Below are 27,104 nucleotides of genomic sequence, written 5' to 3' on the forward strand. Positions count from 1 at the left end.
TTATTTATAATTTTTTAATTTAAATTTTTTTTCCGTGTTTTACTTATTTATTTTATTTTATTTTTTTTTTTGAGAGAGAGACAGTGTGAGCAGGGGAGGGAAGGGCACAGAGAGAAAGGGAGACATGGAATCCAAAGCAGGCTCCAGGCTCTGAGCTGTCAACACAGAGCCCATGCGGGGTTCGAACCGACAACCTGTGAGATCATGACCTGAGCTGAAGTCAGACTCTTAACTGACTGAGCCACCCAGGTGCCCCTATTATTTTTTTAATGTTTATTTATTTATTGAGAGAGAGAGAAAGAGCATGAATAGGACAGGAGCACAGAGAGAAGGAAACAGAATCTGAAGCAGACTCCAGGCTCCAAGCTGTCAGCACAGAGCACGATGTGGGGCTTGAACCCACAAACCATGAGGTCATGACCTGAGCTGAAGTTGGACACTTAACCAACTGAGCCACCTGGGTGCCCCAGTTTGCAACAGTTTATATTTAGCTGTTTATTCCCTAGTGAACAATCATTAATATGCAGCCACAGATTTGCATAATATTTCTAATGAAGTACATTTTTCAGATAAATGAAACAGAAGTTTTTAAAAGGTATAATGGACAACTCTGATGAAAATATCTGTCAAACTGAATTACATTTTTCATACTTAATAAGCCTCAAAGTTAGAAATAGACACAAATTAGAAATTTCAACTCTTTTCATTACATTACAGTAATTCTACAATGCAAAAAATAAAAACTAAAAGTATTTTAACTTCTCACAGGAATGTCTCTCTCTGCTCTGAGACATCCACTTTAGAGTCAGAACTCAGGATTCACCATACCACTGACAGGTTAAAGTACCAGGACGCTTACTAGAAAATGTTTATGTTTTAGCACTTTTCAACTTTTCAGTTTTTCTGTATTAGCTTTCCTACGGAGGTCTTCTTTAATTATGAGATCTGTAGATAACTTGCTTAAGTTCAATGACCCCATTTATGAAATGGAGTTGATTGTTCGCAACTCGTGTAATTTAACAGAATTACCTAGAACTATTAGCCACTGTAAGTGATTTTGTTTTAGGCAAGGTATCATTCACCTAAGTAATCTACGTCGGAATTTGGCATACAGATAATGATCAAAAAAAGGTCAATTGCTTCTTCCAATTTATGATTAAACAGGTTATATCTGCTGCTGGTGTATCTAATAGGCTCTGGCAACATCCTTGATCTCAGCCTACATGACACCGACTAATAAGATAATCAGAGAGAAAAGTTACATTTTAGTAATTTGTATCCATATGACAATTATTCTGATTTTTAGGAGAGAATAAGTGAATCAATGAAAAATAAAAACTTTTAAAATGTTCTTAAAATATTTTAGAGAACTTTGAGAGGCCTTTCAGAAACACACAAAAAAGAAAATAAACTGGCTAGGTCTGCTTATCCATTTATCTATATGCCTACCTACCTATCTAACATCTGTTTAGAATGAATATGAGTCATAACAAATAGTGCTTGTTACTTGGCAAGGATTCCTCAAATAGTGCTTTGCATTCAGTACTTACTTTAGCCCAGAAAGGTGGTTCTTTTTAGGATTCTTCTCTTCTTTCCTTTTTTTTTTTTTGAGTTTATCTTTTTATTTTGAGAGAGAACGCAAGTGAAGGAAGGGCAGAGAGAGAAGAAGAGAAAGAGAATCGCGAGAAGGTTCTGCACTGTCCACAAAGAGTCCGCAAGGACTCCAACTCACCAAACGTGAGATCATGACCTGAAGCGGAAGTCAGACACTTAGCCAACTGAGCCACCCAATAGCCCCAGGATTATTTTCTATAAAAGAAAATTATACATAACTCAGGAAACATCAGAGACAGGGTAAATGCCAGCCCCAAAATCACATAAGTAAAGAAAAACTTACAAATGTAAAGACAAATTGAGGTAGCTAATATTAAGATTTTTTTAAAGAAATTTCTAATATTGAATTCTAAATTGAAGCTCAGAGAGGGTAGATAGTTTCCCTCAAATCACATATGAAACAGTCAGGGTTTGAATCCATACTCCTCCTGGAAGCTAGAGTTTGAACCATCACATAGCACTAAGTAGTCCTTATTTCAGTAATAGCATTATCTTATGCAGTATCACCTTTCACTGAGTACTTGTTCATAATAACACCTTCTGAGCTTTGTTGCCCACAATTCACCTTTCCCAAATCCCTTCTTTCTTAAATTTCTTCTGATACATCATAATGGACTTGAGAAAGCACATATCAAAGATATTGAATTGTGTTAGATAATTCATCTTCTCATTATAACGTAGCATTTTCCATTAAATTTTGTGGTGACTAACGTGGGTTATTTCAAGCAATAGGGCAGGCTTGAGTCAGATCCTCTAAGATCTCTTTAAAACATGCCATGGAACTCTCTAACAAATATCATCAACAGGATACAAAAATTATATATTCACATATTCTGGGAAGACTCAGGGTGATTGGCTATGTTTACATGTTTACAGCTGAAGAACAATAAATCGTACTTAATACTATTCTAAGAATACATAACTCAGGAAACATCAATAAAGACCATGGGAATCACTTCCTCTAAACAGACAAATTAAATTTCACTATAGAAATGTCCTTTCCTGAGAGTATTGCATAACGCATATGGTCATGTCTATAACAGATGAAAGGGATGAATAGAATCTGACACATGATCAACATTTAATGTATGTTGCTACAGTGACAGTGATGATGCATGCACGCATAAAGTTTGAATCTGCTTTCGCAAGCATCTAAGTTGTTTTAAGTAATACATTACACCTATAGAGAGATTTTAGAAAGGATCATGAAGCTTGTAGTGGGTTTGGTTGTTTTCCTCTGTGTTAAAAGTCAAAGCTTGTCTTGCCATACAACCTTTGCAAAAAGTGTGTCCTTACAACTGAGTTTCATATAGAGTAAGTATAATGACCTTTGTTTATTCTCACATATTTTCCATCTGCAATGTGTTGAACAAATGCATTCATAGGAAGGGCTTCTAACCAGAAACAAATTTAAAAACCTTCTTCTAATATGTATATACAAATGGATAAAACTTAATTTTCAACTGCAATACCTGTATCTTGGAATCCATATCAAAACTGGAAGAGAAACCAGGAAATATTCTGATGTCGCTTAAATCCTGGTTTGTGCCAAATCACTTTCATGTGTTTATATTTCTATCATAACAACAATTTTACATTAAACTCATTTCTATTTTGACATTAAAAACGGAGATTTCAAGGGGTGCCTGGGTGGCTCAGTTGGTTAAGCAACTGAGTCTTAATTTCAACTCAGGTCATGATCTCACGGTTCATGAGTTCGAGCCCCACATCAGGCTCTGCATTGACAATGTGGAACCTTCTTGGGATTCTCTCTTTCCCTTTCCTGCTGTTCTCCTCCCCTCCCTCCCTCTCTCAAAATAGATCAATCAATCAATCAATCAATAACTTGAGACTTGAAGATTAAGTAACTATTGATTTCTAGCGCTTATAATTGCTTGTTAAAAATTAGCCTTCAGGCTTTACAGACTACAAAGAAGAATATAATGTCTACTGGTATATTTTCCTTAAAACTTTCATAGTGTTTTCCTTATTTAAGGACATCTAAAAATGTTTGTATATTAAGTGAATGGATGAAAACCACATAGTTAAATAAAAACACAAACTCAAGTTTATGCTCCTTCGGAACATTAATTACTGAAAGTCAAAACCTATGTGAATGACATGAAATAAAATTGAAAAGCATGCCATGAAAGCAGATTATTTTGATCAGTGGAATGTTAAGTTGATGCTGTTCACTTCATCAGTACCCTATTCCCCTACAAAATTGCAGCTGGCAATTTAAAACTTGGTGCCACTATTTCCACAGTCTACAGGTCATCCCTCTTTTATTTGTGGTGTTGTAAATTAGATTTCCAGGAAACAAACTCTGAGATTCTGAGACTGTTGTTCTGTATGTTAATCAGAATGTTCTTTAAGGAAAAATACGGTGCAGGTGGAAGGAAGCAATATCAGACAGAGGGAGAAGTTGAGCTGTGATACAGTTGCTATGGAGAATTCATCTAAAACGGGTGCTGGACCATTTGGAATGGTCCTGCAGAGTGGTCTCAGTCATGAAAAGAGTGCTGTGGGCTCTATTATAACCCACTGTTGGCTAATCCTTAGCTGTGTGTTGCCTCCGGGGAGGGGTGCATAACCTTTGGAAAGGTAGCTGGATTTCTTAAGCTGAGGATAATTCCTGGAGAAGGATTTAGCTGAGAATGAAATCCATGTGCCATAGCACAGCATACACATGGAGTTTTAGTGTCTAGATAAATGACAAAAGGGGTTGATCACATCAGTGAGTCCAGTGAAACTCATGTAACATATTAGGGCAGAAACAGATGTCACTATTACTGGGCAGTTCTTGTAAGAAGTGCTCGATGCTGTCCAAGAAAAATGCCTCATGATTCCATTATGGGAAATAGAGTTTGTGTAGCTGCCTGGGAGCAGGTTATGTATGTGATCATCTTTCAGGATGGAAGTTTGCAGGGAACATTTCTCAACTTAACTTCTAGATGCTGATAAAGAAAACATCCTCACTGGAATGGAAGTTGGGTGACCTAGTGGTGGTGACCGGACTTAGCTCCAGAACACTGCCGTCTGTGTTTTGCCCTTTGCTACAAGGTTCCTAATTCCTATTTCTGTCATGAATAATTCTTAATTCCTTTCTCTGTAGTTTATTTCAGTTAGACCCTTCCTACACACAATCTAATAATACTTACTATATTATTAATAATGATAGTAATGGGTAAAACTTTCAACACTCAATATGTGCCTGAAATTTTCAAAAAAAAATTTATGTGTTACAGTACATTAAATGAGGGAAAACTTAGTTATGACAAAAGATCCAAAATTACGGTAGCACAAAGACAGTAAGCTTTATTTTCTCTCATGTCACAGTTATGGTATGAATGTTTCCCATCTCAAGGACATTTATGCTCTTCATAGTTATTTGGGAATCCAGCCTCCTTCTAAGCCACTGATCTACCATACTTGAGAAAATTGTCATCCTTTTCATGATTGAAGTTCCATTGGGACTTTGTCCTGATCTTTGAAAGAGAAGGAGTGGGTGGAAGACTTACTTTCGATATCTTTGTCACCAGACCAGAAATGGCACATATCACTTGAATCCATCAGCAGTTTTTGGTTACTTGCTCCTAACTCATTACAAGGGAAGATGGTACAAAGTATCTGACTTGGCAGAAATGTGTCTGACCAGAGCTATGTTATAATGAAAGAAAACAAACAAACAAACAAACTGGATTTGGGTGGAAAACTAGCAGCTGCACTGGAAAATTCACCAGTGGATTTTCTGTTTTCATCACCTGTCCTTTTTCTTTACTTTCCTTAAGCTCAACATAAATACATTCTAGTCTTTGAGGGAAACAATACTCTTCTCAAATGATAACTATTACGGATACTTTTCCATGGATCTAGTCCTTAATATTCCCACCAGAAGGAGGGCATTTAGAAACTAAAATCAGACTTTTGTATTTTATGCTATTCTGAATCAGTATCTTAGCCACTTCGGTGAGAGGGATAGTAGTAAGAAACAAGGGCTGAAGAGACAAGGGACAAAAAACATTAGAACTTCAAAAATATTGTCTTGTTATAAAAGTGCATGCAGAGATTAAAGATGTCATCCAGAAACCAATACTTTTAGTGAATAGTATGGAAAGAAGAAAAAATCATGGGAGAGAGGTTCTATCCAGAAATCCTCAAACTATTCTCTGCAACCCAAGCATTTTGAATATATCACATTATGACTCTTGTTTATTGTCCTTTTATTACCTTTTCTTTGGCTTGTCAATGCTTACATAGATGGAATCCTCTTTAATTCAACATGAAATTCATAACTCATAAAAAGAATTAGCTCTGCACAGGTCTTTGTCCCATGACCAGAAATGCATTAATCTGGACATTCTTCTCATTCTGAAATAAACGTGTTCCAGTGACTGAACATATTTGAGTTAATTTTAAATGGTAGGAGAGATCTTGGAGATATTTCAGCTAAGCTTTTTCATTTTAAACATTGGATGAGAAATTGTTAAATGCTTTCACATTATCACGTAGCTTATTTATTTCAGGTCAGGACTGGAATTTTGGTCTACTGACTCACTCTAATATTCATGCTAGCACACCCCACTGCCTTTCCATTCTTTTCCTCTCTTCTTTTTCAACATAATTATCCTTGTCACCCACTTTCTAACCATCTGACATTTTAATTAACTTTTCTAACATCAAAATCTAAAAGCTGATGAGCATTCCATTTTCCCCCCTGTAATTCTTTTTGCTTTTAGTGTGGCATTTCCCAAAGTATATTCAGCTCAACTCTAGACACATAGAAATGTTCTAGGTAAAATAGACTCCTGGGCAATTAATTTGAGAAATGTTGTGCATTATGACTTTTCTAATATGTATAACATACAATAGTGTAATAAGCACTCTATGAAATAAATCTTTGAAATAGAAAAATGTTTAGCTGCTTAAACCATTATTTTTCAAATTTATATTTATGATCTTTCTTCTATCTGCCTATCCCATTTGTTCTGTGTATTGTTTGGGAGAGTTGTTCAGAGTCATGTCCCATTACTTTTAAGATATCTCTCAATTGAAAGAATGATCAATCTGGACATAGTATTTCATATACTGAAACTTCTAGAAAAAGTCTGCTGACAGAATTGAAAGCGTCTGTGCAAGACACTGTTAACTCAATGAACATTTGTAAAGAACTCAGAATGATCTATATTATTAGAATTTTATATCACATATTCTCAGCATGTTTTCTGATAACATAGGAATATATATTATATTTATATTTTATTTTTTATATTATATATGTTATATATATATTTATCCAAATAACAGATTGGGAGAGGAGAAAGAGGATGTGAAAATGTAATAAAATATATTTGGAATATCAGATGCCTAAATTTAAAGGTCAAAATAAAAGTGTCAGAAAGAAGATACTACACCGAAAGACTTGATTCAGGGAAATATAATTACATTATATAATGCACACACACACACACACACACATAGATTAGATATAGATATAGGTATAGATAGATATATTCAATCCAAATATTATTTCAAGAATAAAATCTATGCATACATATATTCAACTAATTTTAATTAACAATCTCAACACTGAGAACTTGGTTTTGATTGGCAAAGTACCAGTACTTTTTTTAGGCTTTTTTACTTATGTTTTTATATATTTTGTTGTTGTTGTTGTTGTTGTTGCTGTTTTTGTTGTTGTTAGTAATCTCTACACCCAATGTGGGGCTCAAAGTCATGACCCTGAGATCAAGAGTTGTATGCCCTGCCAACTGACCCAGCTAGGTGCCACTTTACTGCCACATATATTTTAAACTTTGAAACATTTGAGTATAAAAATAAAGTCCTAATTCAATTCTATTTAGATTGCAATGATATTTATTAAATATAGTTTATATACCTAGTTTCTTAAAATGTCTATAGTTTCAAAATATTATGGTAAACATAAAAGTTTTAAACACTTTGCCAACACAAATAATGCAAATGATTACCATTTTTAGTATTAAATATTTTAAGGTCAATTTTACATTTTCACATAAAAGCTGCATTTTCCTAACTTGGTTTAAAAAGTCGGGTTAATTTCTAAGATATTTTATTTATAATTCCAAAATAATTAGAAAAGATACATGCTTTTGGTTTTTTTATGCTGTATTTCAAATAGTCTTTTGTGCTTATAAAAGGTTTAATACACATAATCTGTTATGTTTGAAAAATGATATGTAAAAAGTGATTGCATTCATTGTAGGAAAAAGGAAAATGAGTAGCTAAAATTATTTGTAACTTTTCTGGGGTCATAATATTAAAAGGAAAAGCAAAGAGTTTGGTATAACTTCTTTATTTCTAAACTTTATTTTAATTCCACCTTGTGTAAAGTACTTCTGCATTTTGTTGGTGAAATAAATCTCCTGATTAGAAGATGGAAGTCTAGTGTCTTAAATTACAGTCCTTTTGAAAGATTCTAAAACATAAATATTTGGTCACAGTATATCTTTAATAAGTAATGATAATCATCAGAAAAAAGTGAAGCAGTGGGATGTGAGGTCAGACATTATGAATTCTAATTCAGTTCTAACAAGGAACATCCAAACCTGGGTATTTTTGAGTTAATTATTCACATGGCATGTGATAGACAATCTTCATGTTAAGCTACAAAGAGGAGTGAAATAACTGTTCAGAGAAAATTAATACATAATTTACTTATATAACAAAATAGTAACCAGCCGTTGGAAAAAAAAAATGAAGTAGGAAAATTCTTCCTTCCCTTATTTCTTCAAATCCTAATCTTAAGAATGTTGAACCGAGAAAAAAAAAAATGTCAAGTTTTAATTTAGCTTTCATTTATGGGAACGATCGTTCTGATACTTTAATTGAAATCCTTTAAAATTCCCAACATTTTTAGGTCCAAAGCAATCTAGTTATGGTTAGCTATCTAGATGGATAGAAGTCTTTCCTGCTTGCTTTAAAAAGCATATCTCAAACTACTATGTCTTTATCATTCACCATGGAACAAAATTCTACTTACTGTTATTCAAGCACTTGGAAGTCCTATCTTTTCCTTTTCATATTTTTCTTCACTGAAAGGAAAATCATTCTTGGTCTCCACTGGATCTTTGTTCCAAAATAGCCACTTGACCACATTTATTTTATTTGTATACCTACATCTTGAAATATACATATGGGAGTGACTCAGCAAATAAGTGGATCCTTTTAAGTATGTCACTCCAATAGTTTCTTTTTTTCTTTCATTGACCTGCAAATATTATCTACTACTATGCTTTCTAAATCTCTTACGATTTGGAGATCATGACCTGAGCCAAAGTCAGACGCTTAACCAACTGAGCCACCCAGATGCCTCCTACCTAGGTTACTTATTAAAATTTGTATATTTTCTGGTTTTATTCATCATCTCCTCTAAGAACTATTAAATCAGAATATCTGGGTTTAGGTCCAGTAATAATTTTTAAGATAATAATGATAAGATGTCCAGACAAATGTAGTTAGAAATAAATAATTTTCTTTATTTTAATTAAATAAAGTTTAACCAAAAGTTTATGGGAATATATAACTAATTTAAAATAATTTGAACATGAATTTTAATAGTCAATCTTTTCAACATAAAATTCTAGATGAATAATCACATATAAACAAATCAGATACCTTGGTTTATAGTAGATCGCAAAGTGATTTTATCATGTTACTTATACAGATAAAACTCTTTACTTTTAATTTTACTATTGATCATAGAGCTTTTCCATTTTAGTATGCTGTTTCTAAAATACAAATGTGATTTCATATTCACTATGTTTGAAGACTAACCTGCTTAACGTAGTCTTCTACAATCTGATGAGAAGCTCTCCCTAACTTCTTGTTTTATCCTGCCCTTCATCAATTTCAGGGCTTCAGTAATAAGTAGCTTCTTTCAGTTTCTTGAATGAAATGGTCTCTTTTCCTTTTACCCTAATAAAAATGTTCACTCCTAATTTAACAAGTCATAACAGTGGAGTAAATCTACATATTTTATATAATATACCAAAAAACTCTATTAATAGGTATATACTTTAGATATAAACCAATAATGCAATACATATAATAACATGTGTGTAAATACAATTTCTTTTAAAAATTAGCATATTTAAATGTACACTGATTGATAACAATGTTGAAAAGTTTATGGTGATATTGGAATAAATCAGGCATTGGTGTTGAGTTTTTATGTCTTAAAATTGAGAATATTTTAATGTGATTTTATGTTTTCCTCCAGGCATCTTCTGTTGGTTTATCTGCTCGTGCTGAAAAGTGCATTTGAAATAAGAAATGTTGCCACAGTGTATGCTCCAGATTATAACCACATATGTCTTTATTTTCCCCTAGAGTATCTATCATATAAATAATATCTAAAAAAAGTCCCCAAAAGATTAAATAAAACAATAAACATTGAGATTTTGCTGTTTATATTTTAAAATTTTATGTATATATAGATCAAATAAAATTAATATTTTTCACCTTTCAAATCCAATTAAGACTGAGAAACTGTGAAGCTAGTGATTGCTTTCTTCTATGTGTTTGTAGATAAAAGTTGTTTTAGGAAGGACATTTGCATATTTACTATATTTTTTAAGGAATGTGAAGGTTAACTTATTCTAAAGCATGTTCAGTGTCTGATATCTTAGATTTTTTTTTTTTTAAGAGCAACAAGGCTAATGAAAAGGATTCCATTTATTCAAATGTCACTTCAGAGTGCCTACAAGACCTAAAATTATGAAAATGGTTTACTAAGATCCTGTAGCTGGAGATGCTTTGAAATTAAAAGACGATCAGAGTCAAGTTTCAGGCATAAACATTAAATTACCTGAGCAGCTTTTGTCCACCATTATTTTCAGTTCAAGGTAAAAAACTGACATTACTGATTTAGAGCCCTATCATCCAATCATTTCTTCATTTATAATAGCCTCAGGATTGAAATGAAATATCAGTTACAAAATTAGGCAAGATTTAACAGATATTTCTAAGGCAAAAAAAAAAAAAAAATCTACCAACACTATTTCTGACAGAGCCTTAATTATGACCCAAATTTTGCTATTACATTTCAAATTTAAAGTGGGTCTCAATTTCACTCTCCTGATCAAATAATTTCTTCTCAATCCTTCATCTTAACACTTCTTTACAATCTTAAGAATCTAGTTTATTTTCATCTCCCCAGTGTCCTTGTCTGTTCCAGCCCTTATACTCTTTTTCTCTTGATTCTTATACTACATTGGCTCATAGTACATAGTAGTTATTCAGCTTTTAAAACTTTCACATTGTTTCATGTTCTTAGGCTTGTATCTCCAACTATCGAGGAGGAATTTTAATGACCAGGATGTGTCTCTGATTCCTTCTCCAATACTAAAGCTACCAGATAGAACTAAATAAACCACAGACGCCTATCATGATGATTGAGAGAGTAATCTGAAAGACTTTTATGGAGAGCATATGAACAAAAAAAAACTATAGGCCACAAGAAAATTAGTGCTTTCTATATGCATTGAAATTTTGGTGATTTTTTTCATCCCTTTTCTTTTTTTTAAGACTGAATTATGTTTATCAATATCATACAAGGCTAAAGAGTTTGCTAACGTCCGGAATTATATATTCCAATTTGGGTAAACATATCAATGGAATATATTTGTATTATCTACATTATGGTGCAAATATCAGTAAGGGATACAAAAAATAGCCATGAGAATTCTTTTTAATTGCTCCTTTTACCTTTTGCCTTTTTTTTCCCCAAATGACTTCATGTTCTGAAATATTATTTCAGTCAGGCTGGGATAGTTAAGAAATGGAAAATTAAGCTTTTCTTGTATTAGTATTGTTATGACTCTGAATCAATATGAATTTAGACCAGAGCAAAATAATTTTACCTTTAGCTGTGTCAATTTGACTAGATATATATCTGTTAAGGTCAATAAAGCATGGCATGTAGTTCATAAATCTATCATTTATGGGATTTCTAGGGCTTGTGTGACATAGAATTGGAAATCACTGTGAAGTCTTCATAGAAGGTTTTGTTTGCTTTGGTTTTGTTTAATTATATTTTGTGATTTCATTTACCTAATTTGATAACTACATCCTGGAAATATGTATATATATCTTCATAGCCTCCATTTAATCTCAAACAAAATATTTGTGTATCTGCACTTTGAGGGGTGAGCAGGATAAAAAGATTCAAACTTGAATAGGTGCAAATGAAATTGGTCTCTGTTCCTCAGGAGTTTTGTGAATAATAGTGTTAACCATACATAATGAACCAGATCCTTTATTTTCCCCTAGAGCTTTCTATCATGTCTCAAATAAAGTCCCAAAAAGAATAAATAAAATAATAAACATTGAGATTTTTCTGTTTATATTTTAAATTATTATTTATATATAGATTAAATAAATTAATATTTTTCAGCTTTCAAATCCAATTAATTGGATTTTAATCCAATGCTATTGGCTATGAGTGTGTGAAAGCACCCACCAGGACCTTTTTCTGCTTGTGGTAAACTCGCACAGACATTTTCCCCATTGGAGCCAATGACTAGACTGGTTCTTGTGGTTCTTATTATGATTGCATGAGACACCTCTGCAACAACCATCAAGGGACTTTACAAAAAATGTGTATAACTCACAATTCATGGAGGATACATGGCACATCTGGGGCCATACAACCAGGTCATAGATAGAGTGTGTTTGTGTGTGTGTGTGTGTGTGTGTGTGTGTGTGTGTGGACCTGGGATTCTTCCTTTACTGGATCAGAGGGTGAAGTACCCAGGGTTTTGAGGCTTCACTCTTTATTAGTGAATTTAAAACATAATGGCAGGAATGAAAGCACATGAAGGGAAACCCGGGTTCATTCAAGAAATCAGTTAACTGTGTCACCCAGGGCTTTCTAAAAAGGGGAGCTTCATGGGCAGGATGTCCTTGTTCTTCATCCAGTTGTGTGCTGGCAATGTGCTTATTTGAGATGGATGGCTTGGCAATCAAAAGCTTAACATCACTTACACTATACCCTGTCTGCTTTTTTGTGCCTAAAGTTTGTCAGCAAAGGACAATCGTCTTCAAACTTCTTAAAGATAACTTTTCTAATCTAGATATCTTAGTAATAGATAATACACCAAACATGCACGACTAGGTGTAAATGATTCAACAAATGGGTTTAAGAGCTTATCAGTAGAGCCAGTGGAGAAGGGAGAGGTGGTGAGAAAGAGCACGAAGGCCTGAAGGACAGAGGAAAGAAGATCCATGTAAACAAGAACTTAACTTCAAAGGAGTTGAATTCATTAAAGATCTATTATGCCAATTTATTTTTTTAAATTTTTTTAACGTTTATTTATTTTTGAGACAGAGAGAGACAGAGCATGAACGGGGGAGGGGCAGAGAGAGAGGGAGACACAGAATCGGAAGCAGGCTCCAGGCTCTGAACCATCATCCCAGAGTCCGACGCGGGACTCGAACTCACTGACCGTGAGATCGTGACCTGAGCTGAAGTCGGATGCTTAAACAACTGAGCCACCCAGGCACCCCAATTATGCCAATTTAAAAATGTTGCCTTTGGTAAAGGACATAATGTGGCTAGAGTTTAGAGAAATAAAAAAAAATTATTTAACACCTTTCAGTGAACTGATCAAGTTAATAATCATTTTATTAACATAGTTTATTTGTTTGTTTGTTTTTAGTGTTGACTACATGCCAAATACCATGTTTTGTGTTTTGAATAAATTATATCATTAAATTCTTACGTTATTCTTGGCTATAAGTCATATTACTATTTCTACTGTACAGATAAGCATATTGGCCCTTTGAGTTCTCAGAAAACTTATGTTGGATTATCATTTAGTAAATGGCATAACAGTAATGTAGGATAGGTATGACTGATTTCAAAGTTTATACTCTTAACTACTGTACAGTTATGCACTTTTTCAGAGTGGTTGTATATGGAATTTAGAGAGGAAATTAGAAAAAGTTTATAAAAAGGGACAATTAAAAACCTCTACATATAGGTACCTGGGTGGCTCAGTCAGTTAAGTGTCTGACTTTGCTCAGGTCATGATCTCACGGTTCATGGGTTTGAGCCCCACATGGGGCTCTGTGCTGACAGCTTAGACTGGTGCCTGCTTCAGATTCTGTGTCTCCCTCTCTGTCTGCTCCTCCCCCACTCACTCTCTGTCTCTCTGTCTCTCTCTCTCTGTCTCTCAAAAATAAAAATAATCTTAAAAAAAACCCCAACAACTCTACATAAACTTCATTGAGCAAAAAAAGTGAAGATGGTCACTAAATACTCTGCGGAACATAAAGTATAAATGTCATATTGATTCTTCACTAGGTCCCAAATCATGTATTGGCCATTAGACTTTCAGAAGCCAAATATGCATAGTCCTGTATTGGCCCTGGGGATGAAGCTCTTAGATCCTGGTGTTCTTCTGTTTGAAGAAACAGAGACTGCTTCCGATAGAGGAAGTCCAAATCTTCTTAGCAGAGGCCGTGCTTTTCTGTAAGACACCACAAAAAGTGTAGTTTCTCAACTGGAAAAAAAAAATGCAAATAGAAATGTTCTGAAGAAAACAAACAAACAAATATGTCATTTATAGTTTTACTACCAGGTTATTGTCAGGTAAAAGCTGGGGTGCAAGATTTTTCCCAACTAAGATAAAATGTCAACTAGAAAACTACAATCCATCCTAAGTTTGCTTAAAGATCAATCTTGAAGAAGTCCTTTAACCTTCTATTCCAGATCTTGTCTCTCTTCCTGGAAATGGAGCAGTAGGCTCATTGAAATCTCTCAACATCAAAAAAGCAATCTGAGTAGAAGAGTAGAACTTGGATTTGTTCTTTGCCCCTTCCTCTCTCATGAACTAGTCTTATTTATTTGATCATCATACATAAATTTCCTCAGAAACAGACTTTGAAACTAATATTTGCATTAGGGATATTTCTTGGCAAGGGATTTGGGAAGACATACTTGTGATGGAGCAAGGAAAAGAGACTGTATGGATGGAAAAGTTGATTGGGAGTTAGGATGAGTCTCCAGAGAAAATGGAAACAGATGTAGCTGGCGGGCCTTTGAACTCCTGAACGGACCAATCATTGGATGAAGGCCACATGGGAGAGGTGGAGCAGGTAATCTGGAACTCAGCAGCTTCCTTCCACAGAGGATTCCCTTAGGGAGAGTCTTGGCTGTGAGCTACCAGCAGGCAACACTTCTGCCCTGGGGAGAAGAGCTCTGAAAGGGAATCTGGGTGGTCTGCCCAAGTATCTACAACAATGAAGAACTACCAGCTCTAAGTGTGCATGTATATGTGTGGGGAGGGGTTATACAAACATCTAATTATATCTATTAGAGTACTGCCCATTATTAAAACAAAACAAAGGCCAAACTGCTTTTGTCATATTCACGTTGATTTAGGCTGAAAAGATGACTCACTTAAAAGTTATTACAGTACATGTGGTTACCCAAGAAACATTGAAAAATCAAACGTCTGAGTTTGTAGCAATTTAGCTCAGCATTGCCAAATAATGGGTGTGTGTGGATTATTTGTAATCATAGGTCCCTTGACTGTATCTGCAGTTTTAATTTCCCTAAGGTGAATTCTTCCAAATCCTGCTAAAGTCCAGGTTGTGCAAAGTGTGCTGGCTGCCCCGAGGCAAAGGGTGAAAGAGGTGAACTGAATATTAAAATGTCCCCAATAGTCAGTTTCACTGCTTATCAGTCTTTCCTAGAAGAAAGGTGAAAAACAACAGTTGCTGGGGCTCAGCAGTTAAACTGGGGAATCAGCCATATTCTGATGTAGAGTAAATTACATTCTGGGAATTGGGTAGATAAACGAATTAATGAGTGTCTTAACGGACCTCTATTGCTTTCTCTTCCCGAGGCTTTTCACATCTTCAACTCACCTTCTCGTTAATGTCTCCAAAATCACTCTTATTCTAAATGCAAAACATTGTGTCTATCATTGGCTCCAGACCAAACGGAAATGTTTAAACTTCTTACCTATCTTGTGCACATCTATTCATAGAAGACAGACAGATGGACATCACTTATGAATTTTTTTTCAGGAAAGACTATTTTGTCTTTTCATACTTCAATTATACAGATCCAAAGTCTTTAAATGTATCCACAAAATCCATGAAGATACAATGCTCCACACAGTTAATTTAGATTCCCATTTCTATATATTGGAATATTCTGTCCATGAATGTATAGCAAATATATGAATCATACTTCTTTAGAGTCTTGTACATTGCTTAGTACTGAAATGCACTTGTAATATCCATATCGACAGTGATGAGCAGAATATCTTTAATAGAAGAGACACATAATAATTGTGAAAAAGGTAACACTGAATTAAAAATTTCAAGAGAAAATAGGATGGATCATGCATTAGGTTTATCATACAAAAGGTATTATTTTCCCACCCAATAAATTAAGGGAGATGCTTAGCTCTGCCTACCTGTTAATGAGGAATAACTAAATATTTTATAATTGTAAAGTGCTTTAAATTTTTGTTTGGACACATAACAAGAGGCATTTTGCCCTCTTTGCATACCCCCCCATCCCTTTAAAACAATGGAAGGTACAGAGGTCTCATTGAATCCTGCAACTAGGGATTTGTTAGGCCCCAAGATAGCACTCACTGCTATGCTACTGTTTTGCATTTTATTTTCTTGAAGGAAATGTTTGTGACAGCTTAGGGGTTTCCTAGCTGGGAAATCAATTCCAAAAGGTTGGCATTGCAGTGACATGGAAACAACAATAATTTCAGGGATACGTGGCCCTGACACTGGCATTCTGAAATTGGAAACCATGCAAATGGATGTGCAGGCACACACAAATACACAGGGGAGACCAAAAGAAAGAGACATACTAAGAAAAGACTACTGGCACCAACTGTGGTGGCCAAAGAGAATCACCATGAAATGGACACAAAGTCAGAAGATGACATTGGAAGTACATGTATGTACTTCCAAAATTTAGTTACGATAGTATTTTAGTACTCTTCTTTAAGTATTTGAGAATTACCTTAGAACAGAAAGTATAGACATATTAAAATGAGAAATAAAGTATTATATGATTAAATAGGTCCTATATTTAGGTCAACTAGAATGGAGAACTCATTTGAATAAGTTGACAACAAATAAAATAATATAAAACAAAAAGTAAAAAAAATTGTTCCATAAGATTATAATATCATAGTATAAAACTCAATATGGTCAATTGAATGTAATAGCTGACTTTAATAAAGAATAACTATGTCAATTTAAAAAAAAATCAGTTTCCTCCGGGATGGGTTGAATATTACTTTAAAAATTACCATTTTCCTTTGACAAGCATGAATCCATTGGCATATTTTTTTCTTAGGGATAAATATCAGATATTTGAGCATATCCGTATTTTTAGGTATTGGCTGCAATATCAATATTCATGTACTATATATTTAGATGAAAGCACTTTAGTTCTTTATACAGTGCCAACTGCCCCAAGAAGAATTTTAAAAAATATATGTTCTGTACATTTTAAGATATCTAGTTGTCTGGTATCATACCAATAATCACCTAGACATTATCTGATATTTTCTTTTTTTAAAATTTTTTTTAACGTTTATTTATTTTTGAGACAGAGAGAGATAGAGCATGAACGGGGGAGGGTCAGAGAGAGAGGGAGACACAGGATCTGAAACAGGCTCCAGGCTCTGAGCTGTCAGCACAGAGCCCGACGCGGGGCTCGAACCCACGAACTGAGAGATCGTGACCAGAGCTGAGGTCGGACGCTTAGCCGACTGAGCCACCCAGGCGCCCCTTTGATATTTTCAATAGACACATTTTTTTCAATGCGCACACTGCCTTAATATATAAGTATTATTTTAATATCTTGAAGAAACATAGGTTGGAAGGAAGGAAATACATACACACATATACTTTATACATTTGATTTCCCAAACTATTCTTTTTTCACAAAAAAATATGCATTTTACAATCTTTTAAGCTTTATCTAGAGTGCAAATATAACATATATATAAAATTCTAAATGAGCAAGAAAAGATTTAGGAAAATTCATATAAACTAATTATGCCATTTCAAAATTTTATCACACAGATCTACTTACACTCTTGTAGAGAAAAGTAACATTTGTCAAATGTTGGGGAGGGGTACTGACAAAGGCTTCAATCATGCAGAAAGCTGTTTTCAAATCCATTAAAAAAAAAAAAAAAGCAGGCACCATTTACATGATAAATTACTCCTAGACAAGAATCTTAGCTGACTACCCAAGTGCTTGATTCTGTTATCACTGATTTGTCCTTCAGTCTTCAACAGAATGAAAATGAAGGACTTACAACTAATTGTGCCAGGAAACAGAGCTAATTTCCTCATACTGCCAAAAAAAAAAATGCATTGTAAGCCATTAAACTGGAGAGAGAGAATAATATCATGTGCAATAACAAAGTATTATTAATGTCTTTATTGTCCTACAAAACGTCCTGATTGCTATTCTTAAGTAAATTTGCTTCTGAAAAGTTCTACAGATTTCCCTAAAGAACAATGAAAACCAAAGGTCTCAGTTAATAAAGTTTCAACATTTCTGAAAGAACTTTAAATTTTTTTCAGTTTAATTTGAAAATCAGAAGCCTTACCTGTGTAGGATAAATACAGGCTACTAGCATAAATATGACCTTTCATCTGAAGATATGTTATTAAACTTAAAACTAAGAAATCACTTGCTCTCCACTCCTTTACCCTGATTAGTCATCAGTGAAATGAAAATGGAAACCACAATGTGAAACCATTTTATATGTGCCAAATTGGAAAAGATTAAAAATTAGGTAAAAGCAATTTTGGGAGTATTGTGAGATATGGAGTCTCTCATCCGCTGTTAATGAGGGCAACCGTTTTGGAAGAGATTTTGGCATTGTAAAACCAAACGGAAATGGAGTCATGTCAGGGACAAAATGGATACAGTCAATGCAGGCACATTAAGGAAACTTAACCTAACCATCTAGAAATTTACAGTTCTTCTCAGAAATCAGCAGAGGATATCAGCCAATCCCCAAATGCCAAGTCTGTTATCATCTCTCTACTTCCTTATTCCCTTGACTTAGCTACCCTGATCCAAATAAATAAAAAGACCACTATGCAACCTTTCAGCTGAAAAAACAAATTAACTTCACATTTACCCCATAAAAACCCTTTAGACTCTAAGCAATTCGAAACTCATTGTTCCTATGGCCTTGATTTTCTCAGACTGCAGATTGAAACTCTTGCAATAAACGAATCTTTCCCCCTTTGTTTTATTCAGTTTGTAGAGTCTAATTTTTGACATCATAATCGGTACAGTTAAATATGACTTATAACCATAACTATCCCCTTAGGAAGAGAACCTAAAGAATCTTCTGATAGAGATACCTTCAAAGAGAAAGGACACTTTCAAGGATAAAGAGAGGGACTTTCAAAGGTAAAGCTTTTTGGTTTTTTTGTTTTGTTTTGTTTTTTTAAATTGGGCTGTGGCTATGGAGGGTTTTTGTGTGTGTGTGTGTGTGTGTGTGTGATTTTCCTTTAAACTGGTCAGGTAATTTTCATATGCATTGGTGTGTGTATAATACACTTAGCAACAAGAGGCATTTTATTTTCCTTTCCTTTCCTTTTCCCTTTTATGTCAAGTTAGAAAGCTGGTTTACTAAAATTCCTCCAGTGAGAATAAATATAATTGGCCATTTGGAATTCTCTCAGCTATAGCAGTGTCCTTGATGAGAAGAGGAGTCAAGCAAGACAGTATTTAAAGTTGTGAAGGATAATTGGGGCGCATGGGTGGCTCAGTTGGTTGAGCATCTGACTTAGGCTTAGGTCATGATCTTGCCTTTGTGAGTTTAAGTGTCACATTGGGCTCTGTGCCTACAGCTCAGAGCCTAGAGCCTGCTTCAGATTCTGTGCCTCCCTCTCTCCCTCTCTGCCCCTCCCTGTTCAGGCTGTCTCTCTATCTCTCTCAAAGATAAACCTTAAGAAAAAAAAAAAAAGGAAGGATAACACTTTTTATTTATAAAATACTATATACTTTAGATTTTGTGTAAATTTGACCTATTTAGTACTTATGCAAGCACATATACTTGCAATAGGTTCTACCGAAACATTAGTGTTATTTGAAATTTTATTAACACACTAAAAGAGAAGTCTGCATGGAGAAGTTTGCCTATTTGCTCTTCTTATATTCTACCTCTTTTAAGCCCACCACGACATTCCTTCATGATTATTTGTTTAGAGGTTGAAGTGAAACAGCAGAGCCCCTACATGCATACTTGGAATTTCTTGATATTTTTCAGCTAAGTTAAGGTGTCTAAACTGGTTTCCTTTTCTATAAGGAAACAGACACAAAGATCTCTCATTCAGTTTTGCTCCTATCTCTACCTTCCTTCAGATTTATCTACTACAAATTACAAATACAACATTCATATGTCTATCTCAGTGGCAAAAGTAATTGTAAGTGACATTATTCTTCCATATAGATGAGTAATTGCAATTGATTATATAGCCTCCATTTATCACCTGCATAAGTTGTGCTATAACATCCATATCCACATTGCAGTGATAGCCCATGTTGCTAAGGAACCTAAACATTGCTACATCTTCTGATTTCTCATGATGTTCAGTTGGAGAGAAGGAGGAGGATTGCCTGGAGTACCATTTTACTGTTTATAAAATACTTACCTTGCATGAGAGAAATTTCCCTCTTATCTACACTGGATATTATATATCTGGTAGCAACAATAAATTTCTCAGTATTTATGTTTTTGATCACTTATTTGTTACTTTTTCAATATTTATTGACTGTGTGTGTGTGTGTGACTTCCTATGTGTATTCGTTCCCTATGTTGTTTTTTTCAATTCTTTTCCTTTTCCTTTTTTTAACTTTTTACCTGTTTTTCTATTGAATTAGATTAATTGCTTTCAAATTGTTTTGGGGTAATATATGATTACTATCTGATATATATGATTACTATATACTATAAGGAACTGGCTCATTAGATTCTGGAAGCTGAGAAATTCAAGATGTACAGGTGACAAACTGAAGACCCAGTAAAGCCAATGGTATTGTTATAGTGAAAGTCTGAGTTTGAAGGCAGAAGACAAATGTTTCAGCTGGAAGAGAGACAGAGAGAAATAATTCTTTCTTACACTTTTATTCCATTCAGACCTTCAACAGATTGGATGAGGCCCACCCACAATGGGGAGAACTATCTGCTTTACGTATGCAAATTACTTATACAGATGGTAATTACATATTCAAATGTAACCATTCAAATGTTAATTCAAATCATTTATTCAAATGTTAATCTCATCCAGAAACACACTCACAGTCACACTGATAGATAATGTTTAACCAAATATCTGGGTACTCCATGACCCCAGTGAAGATGACACATACAATTACCATCACAGCTACATTAACATTAGATTCATATAAGCTGAAACACTTTTCTTGCTCTCATTTTTAGCTTTTAACTGTAGTTACGTTGTCTTTTACCCAAAAATAATTAAATTTTTTTAATCTAATAAAATATTTCAATAATTACTTTATGACTTCTTTGCTTCCCTTGCTTAATAATTTCATAAAATTTAACTTTGACTTTGGATTAGGTCTGCATATTCTATCAATCCATTTACATGCTAATAAACTGGAGTTATAATTTGGAATTCATCAAACTGCATGAACTTTTTTTTTCTCCTCATTCCTCAATCCCTTTATTTTCTTTTCATTTTCTTCCTCCAGGCCTATTAAGGTAAACATGGATATTGTTCAACTCTTTGAACAATACTTAAAGCTAACCTGGGATTTAGATGCATAAATTGGGTATTCAAAAACTAGAGGGCTTTACTCTTACAAATAAAATTAAAATATGAGCTTTTATCACATTTGCTACTAAAGAATAGTGTTGAATGAATGCTTCCTAACTGGTGATTTATGAAGACCCTGGGGCTTCTAATGATTTGAAAATATGCCACAGGCCAACTACTGTATATACTCTCAAGGCACTTACCAAGCTACAGTAAACACAGGTTACTATAATTTCTTTCCAGTAAATGAAGTCCTGATAAATTCTAGTAACATTTTATTCTCCAAATAGCCTCCATTATTATATACATGAAGAACAAATATTGAAATCAGGTTTATTTTGCTGTCTGACATTTTTAATAAATCTAGGATAAAATTTACAAATACTACATACATACATATTCCAAAATTTTAATATTTATTTGGGTCTGCAAAACAGTGGTTTTTTAATAAAAATATGTGGGAAAAATCCTTAGCACTGTGACCAGTGATATCCAAAGTAAATTAGATTTTCTTGTTAGTTTTCCTGGTTAAAATACTAAGCCTTTTTTTCTCTATTGTTCAGCCCAGTTCCTTACCCTGTGAGCTCAGGGAAGGACAACTGTAAAGGAAAAAAAAAAAAGTACACTCTGTGCATTATTTGGCTATGATGTACATTTTACTATATAACTTCAAAAGAACTACAAATGAGTTATGAATTAATTTTCCTGTAACCCAGCTGTTCTCATTTTTCCCTTCATGATTTTTACCTAAAGTTCCACTCCATCGCCTAATGAATTAAGAGAAAATTCAGTTCTACCAACTTGCATATTCAGGGACTTCCATACCCGTCTCATTTTATTTCTCACTAAGGAGCTTTACAAAACTTATGATTGCACTAACCAAAAATACCCAAATAAATGATTCTATTCATTGCTATTTGTCTTTGATCTTTGGGTTATTATAAATAATGTGGCAATAAACATTCACATATAAGTTTTTGGGTATACAAACATTTTTAGTTATCTTGAATATATACCTAGAAGTAGAATTGCTTGCTGATATGGGAAATATATATTTAATATTTTAAGAAACTGTCAAACTATTTTCCAAAGAGATGAGACCATTTTATATACCCATCAACAGTGTATGAATTTTCTAGTTTCTCCACACACTTGCCTATACTTGTTATTTTTTTTTTTAATAGATGTTATTTTTTAGAGCAGTGTCAGGTTCACAGCACAAGTGAGAAGGTATAAAGATTTCCCATGTTACCTTGCCCCTATATATGCTTACAGCTTCTTCCATTGTCAACATCCACAGTAGAGTGGTGCATTTTGTACAATTGGTGAATTATATTGATACATCATTATTACCAAATATCTATACATTATGGTTCACTCTTGGTGGTGTTCACTCTATGGGTTTGGACAAATGTATAATGACAAATATCCATCATTATAGTATCATACAGAGTAGTTTTACTGCCCTGGAAATCCTCTGTGCTCAATCTATTCATTCCTTCCCCCTCCCCCAGCCTGACTCCATAGAAAGCACTGATCCTATAAAATATAAACATTTTTTTTTACCAATAGAACTACATTTTCTCTCCCTTTCTTTGTGTTAAATGTATATATTACATCTAAATATGTTCTAAACCCTGTGTTATAATTAATGTTTTGTATACCCCTATGCCTTTTAAAGAAGCTAAGAGCAAAAGGTCAATATTTATAGAGTTCTGTATATTAATCTACTTATTTTATCACTTCTTAGATTATAAATTTCTTCTTTTAGGTTTAACAACTGGGTGTCATTTCCTCAATCCAAATTAACTTCTTTACCCCATTCTTCCTTTACCCTGTTAGCATGTATATATCTCTATAAATCCAAAGATATAATTTTGTAATTATTGCTTTAAGTAGATTTAAAAAGTCAATGAAGAGAATAGAAATAAATATGTAATTATATGGTATTTCATAATTAGCTCCTCAATTACTTTTACCAATACTCTTTATTTCTTCATGTCTATTTGAATCACTTCTGTTCCCACTTTTTTTCAACCTATATATCTTTAAAATATATATATTCTTATAAACTGTCTCTGATAGCAATAAATTCTAACAGTCTTTGTTACTAGTGACTATCTTTAATTCATCTTTATTTTTGAAAGATAGTTTTTCCAGATATAAGATTCTTGGTTGACAAGGTTTTTGTTTTTGTTTTTGCTTTTGTTTGGTTTAGTTTTTTTTTTTTTTTTTTTTTTTTCTACTGATTGTTTTCCTGGCAGCATTTTGAATATGTCATTGTAGCAAGATTCTCACACAGAGCTGTGACACTGAGGGAGGCTTTTCTGTCTAGGAAGCAACTTTATTTTTGCCAGCAATGTCTCAATTGGGTTTGTACCTGAAGAACTGAGCCCTGAACACCAAGTGATGTAGTTTTCTTAAATATATTTTTTACTTCTCTGTTTCCCATATATGGTAACACACAAACATGCAGTCTGATTAGGTGGTCTCATGTTACAAGGTCATGAGGGATGTCATGTACGCATATAGCCAAATAGCCTTGAGGTTTTTTGTTTTTTGTTTTTTTCCTGTTTTTCCTTAGGGAGAGGACCCTACCACATCATCACACTGCCTTCCAGCCTTCTTCATCTTTGATGAGAAGTCAGTTTTTATACTTCATGTGATTTACTTGTATGTGATGTATCAATTTTTTCTTGCTGCTTTGAGATTTTCTTTTTGTCATTATATTTCAATTGGTTGACTATATGTGTCTAGGTGTATATATCTATATCTTTGTTTTACCCCAGTTAGAGTTTGTTGAGATTCTTAGATATATAGATTGATGTGTTTAAACGTAAGCTTGTTAAATTTGGAAAGATTTGGGCCATTATTTCTTCAAACATTTTTTTTTCTTTTGTTCTGTTTTGTTCCTGTCCTTTCTCTTGTTCCTTCTGGTACTCCTTTACATGCAGGTTGATATACTCAATGGTGCTTCCTAGGTCTATGAGTCACCATTTTGTTTTTCTCCATTACTCTTTCTGTTTTCAGAATGAATACTGTCTATTGATTTATCTTCAAATCTTATGCTTTCTTTATGCCAATCAAATCTATTGTCACTCTCTTCTAGTATTTTTTTTCATTTTAGTTATTGTATTTGTTAACTCTAGAATTTCCATGTGATTAAGTTATATAATTTTTTATCCTTTTATTCATATTCTCTATTTGATGAGTCGTCATCATTGTATTCTCCTTTAATTCTTTTAAAATAAGTCCCTTTAGTCTTTTGGACATATTTAAAGCACTCTGAAGTCTTTGTTTGCTAAATTCATTATGTTAGCCCTGCTTCCCAGGTTTATCCCAGGTATGCCTAGCTTGGTGGTCAATCAGTGATTGGCCAGAGGTTATGCTTAAACCTTGAGCCATAAGGCTTTGACCTTTTGAATTATGCCTGTTTGTAACTTTAGGAATGCTTCCACAGTTGGGGGAAGTTAAAAATCTGCCTTACATTCAACCAGTGAGAATTGCTCACAACTCTCTCTGGTGTCTCCTGAATAGGCACAGCGTTGCACAGGTGAATACATTTCTGCACCAGAAGGGATGGAATTTGACATTAAGAGAACTCTCTATGATTATATTTATCCTTAACACTCTTTGTTAAATTTCTGATCAGTATGCCATTACTTCTCTTGCCCACTTTGCATTACAGTGATATTAGCCCCCTCTAATTGTTTTCCACTGTGATTTCTACAAATTGTCTTTCGAAATTGATTTTTCGATGTTCTGCTCTACATAAAGTCAAACACCTAAGGTAAATCCATGAATAGACGTTTCTCAACATAGTGCTTGTAGTGAGGATGATGTGAAATGCCTATCCTCATGGCCACTCAGAAGGGAATCTCTGTGCACTGAAGCTACAAATAAGTGCAGGAGGGAGTAGAAAGGGAACTGCCATTTTTCATGGCCTTCCTTTCTTGTCTGAAGTGGATTTGCTACACCATTCAGTCAGTTATGGCATGAGGAAGGAAAGTGGGAGCACGACCCAGAACATAATATCCCTAAGAAGATACTGGGAGTGGGGGAGAGTAGAAAGGAGAAACCCTTGGCTTAATTGTCATAGACTTCATTGTTTTTACTGAGAATCAGCACATTTTTTGAATAAATTATTTTTAACTTGTATTCTCTCTGGTGAATTTCCAGAGATTTTTATATGCTTGTATTTGAATATTTTGTCTACTTTTATTGTTGCTTTACTCTAGAGGGTTTTTTTTTTTTTTTGAGCTCCTTACACAGACATTTAGGAAGTCCACCATATATTAACTTTTAATAATAAAAGTATTATTTTAGGAAAATATAAGCATCAATGCAGAACAAATGGGTTACCTATAAAACATTTATTTGAAACTAAACTGTAGTGACAAATATATTTTTACTTTAAAAGTTTTGATCAAAGAGTCTTGTACTCTTCAATGTATCATTAAAGTTTTAAAGAGAAATGCGGATATTTTACAATATGCACAGATTGAGAATATTTTATGTAAAATAATACTTAAAGATATGCTCTCATAAGAAAAGAAGTGTGATAATTAATTCAAGGCTGTCCTTATGCAAATGATTACATAAGACATAAAAGTAGTATAGATTGCTTTTCTTAGAGATTTCTGTAAAATCATCATAAATACTATCCTAGGTATTGGATACCAATACCAATACCAAAAATTGGACATCCAATTTTTTGTCTAAAATTTCATCCCATTTTGCTTGTATATATGTTGCCATTAAACGCTTGATGTCACTCACAATTAATTCAAATATATGTCCAATTTTTTTGATTTTCCTACTAAACATTGCTTACATAGGCTTATCTTGCAAGGTATTCATTTTATTGGAAATTTGGGGAGTTACAATTAAATAGATTATATTACAGCACAGTAGAGAAATTAAAACCTAATGAAAGTATTATAGATTTCCCCTTTAAAAAATATCTGTCTTCAACATGTAATTGCACAACATAAGAAATAAATCCAAAAGTGATATGTAAACCCAGAAATATATTATAAAAGAGAAGTGATGAATAAAATCAATATTAAAGAAGTTTAAAGCAATATGCATTAAGCAATATAAGGTATTTATAAAAATAAATTTATAATAAAAATTAAGAGCCCTGTTATACAGATTTTGTGTCCTTGTTGAATATTTAAATATGAAAACTAAAACTGTTTAGAAACGAAAATAGAAATAGAATCATTAGCTACATGGAGACTTCAATATTCTGTTTTGATATATGTAGGAAGCACAAAAATAAGTGCCTAGTGCATGACTTTGTAATAATTTCTCTACCTAAAGCTACAAAATATCTTAAAGATATTTTTATTTTATTCTTAACCACTCAGACCAACATAAATCTTAATGAAACATAAAGTATAATCAAATACTTATGCTGAGAATATGCCTCACATGCATACATTTATAGTTACTTTATTTTGTCTGTTCATTGTACATTTAGGATTTACAAAGAGATATATAAAATAAACTTTTACAAAATTATGAAAAGCATTAATTTTTATTTTCTTAATTTTAGGATTTTAATTTATTTTTCTTTTATTCTATGCCACACAGCAAAAGTCAAGGCCCTACTAATGTTATGTTATGCTTATGCCAGTAATTTG

General features: G+C 33.5%; 1 long non-coding RNA gene across 1 annotated transcript in view; it reads left to right on the plus strand.

Annotated features, from left to right (window-relative positions):
• The window catches only part of LOC109247059 (uncharacterized), a 37,073-nt gene extending 15,929 nt beyond the window's left edge, over positions 1-21,144 (plus strand). Inside the window, exons 2-3 of the long non-coding RNA XR_002071546.2 lie at positions 18,999-19,081; positions 20,632-21,144. This is a non-coding gene — a long non-coding RNA (uncharacterized LOC109247059). The remainder of the gene's footprint in view (positions 1-18,998; positions 19,082-20,631) is intronic.
• Positions 21,145-27,104: the final 5,960 nt, after the last annotated feature.

Source organism: Panthera pardus, unplaced genomic scaffold (genome assembly GCF_024362965.1).
Source record: "Panthera pardus isolate Hobbes unplaced genomic scaffold, ASM2436296v1 HiC_scaffold_13, whole genome shotgun sequence".
NCBI lineage: Eukaryota > Metazoa > Chordata > Mammalia > Carnivora > Felidae > Panthera > Panthera pardus.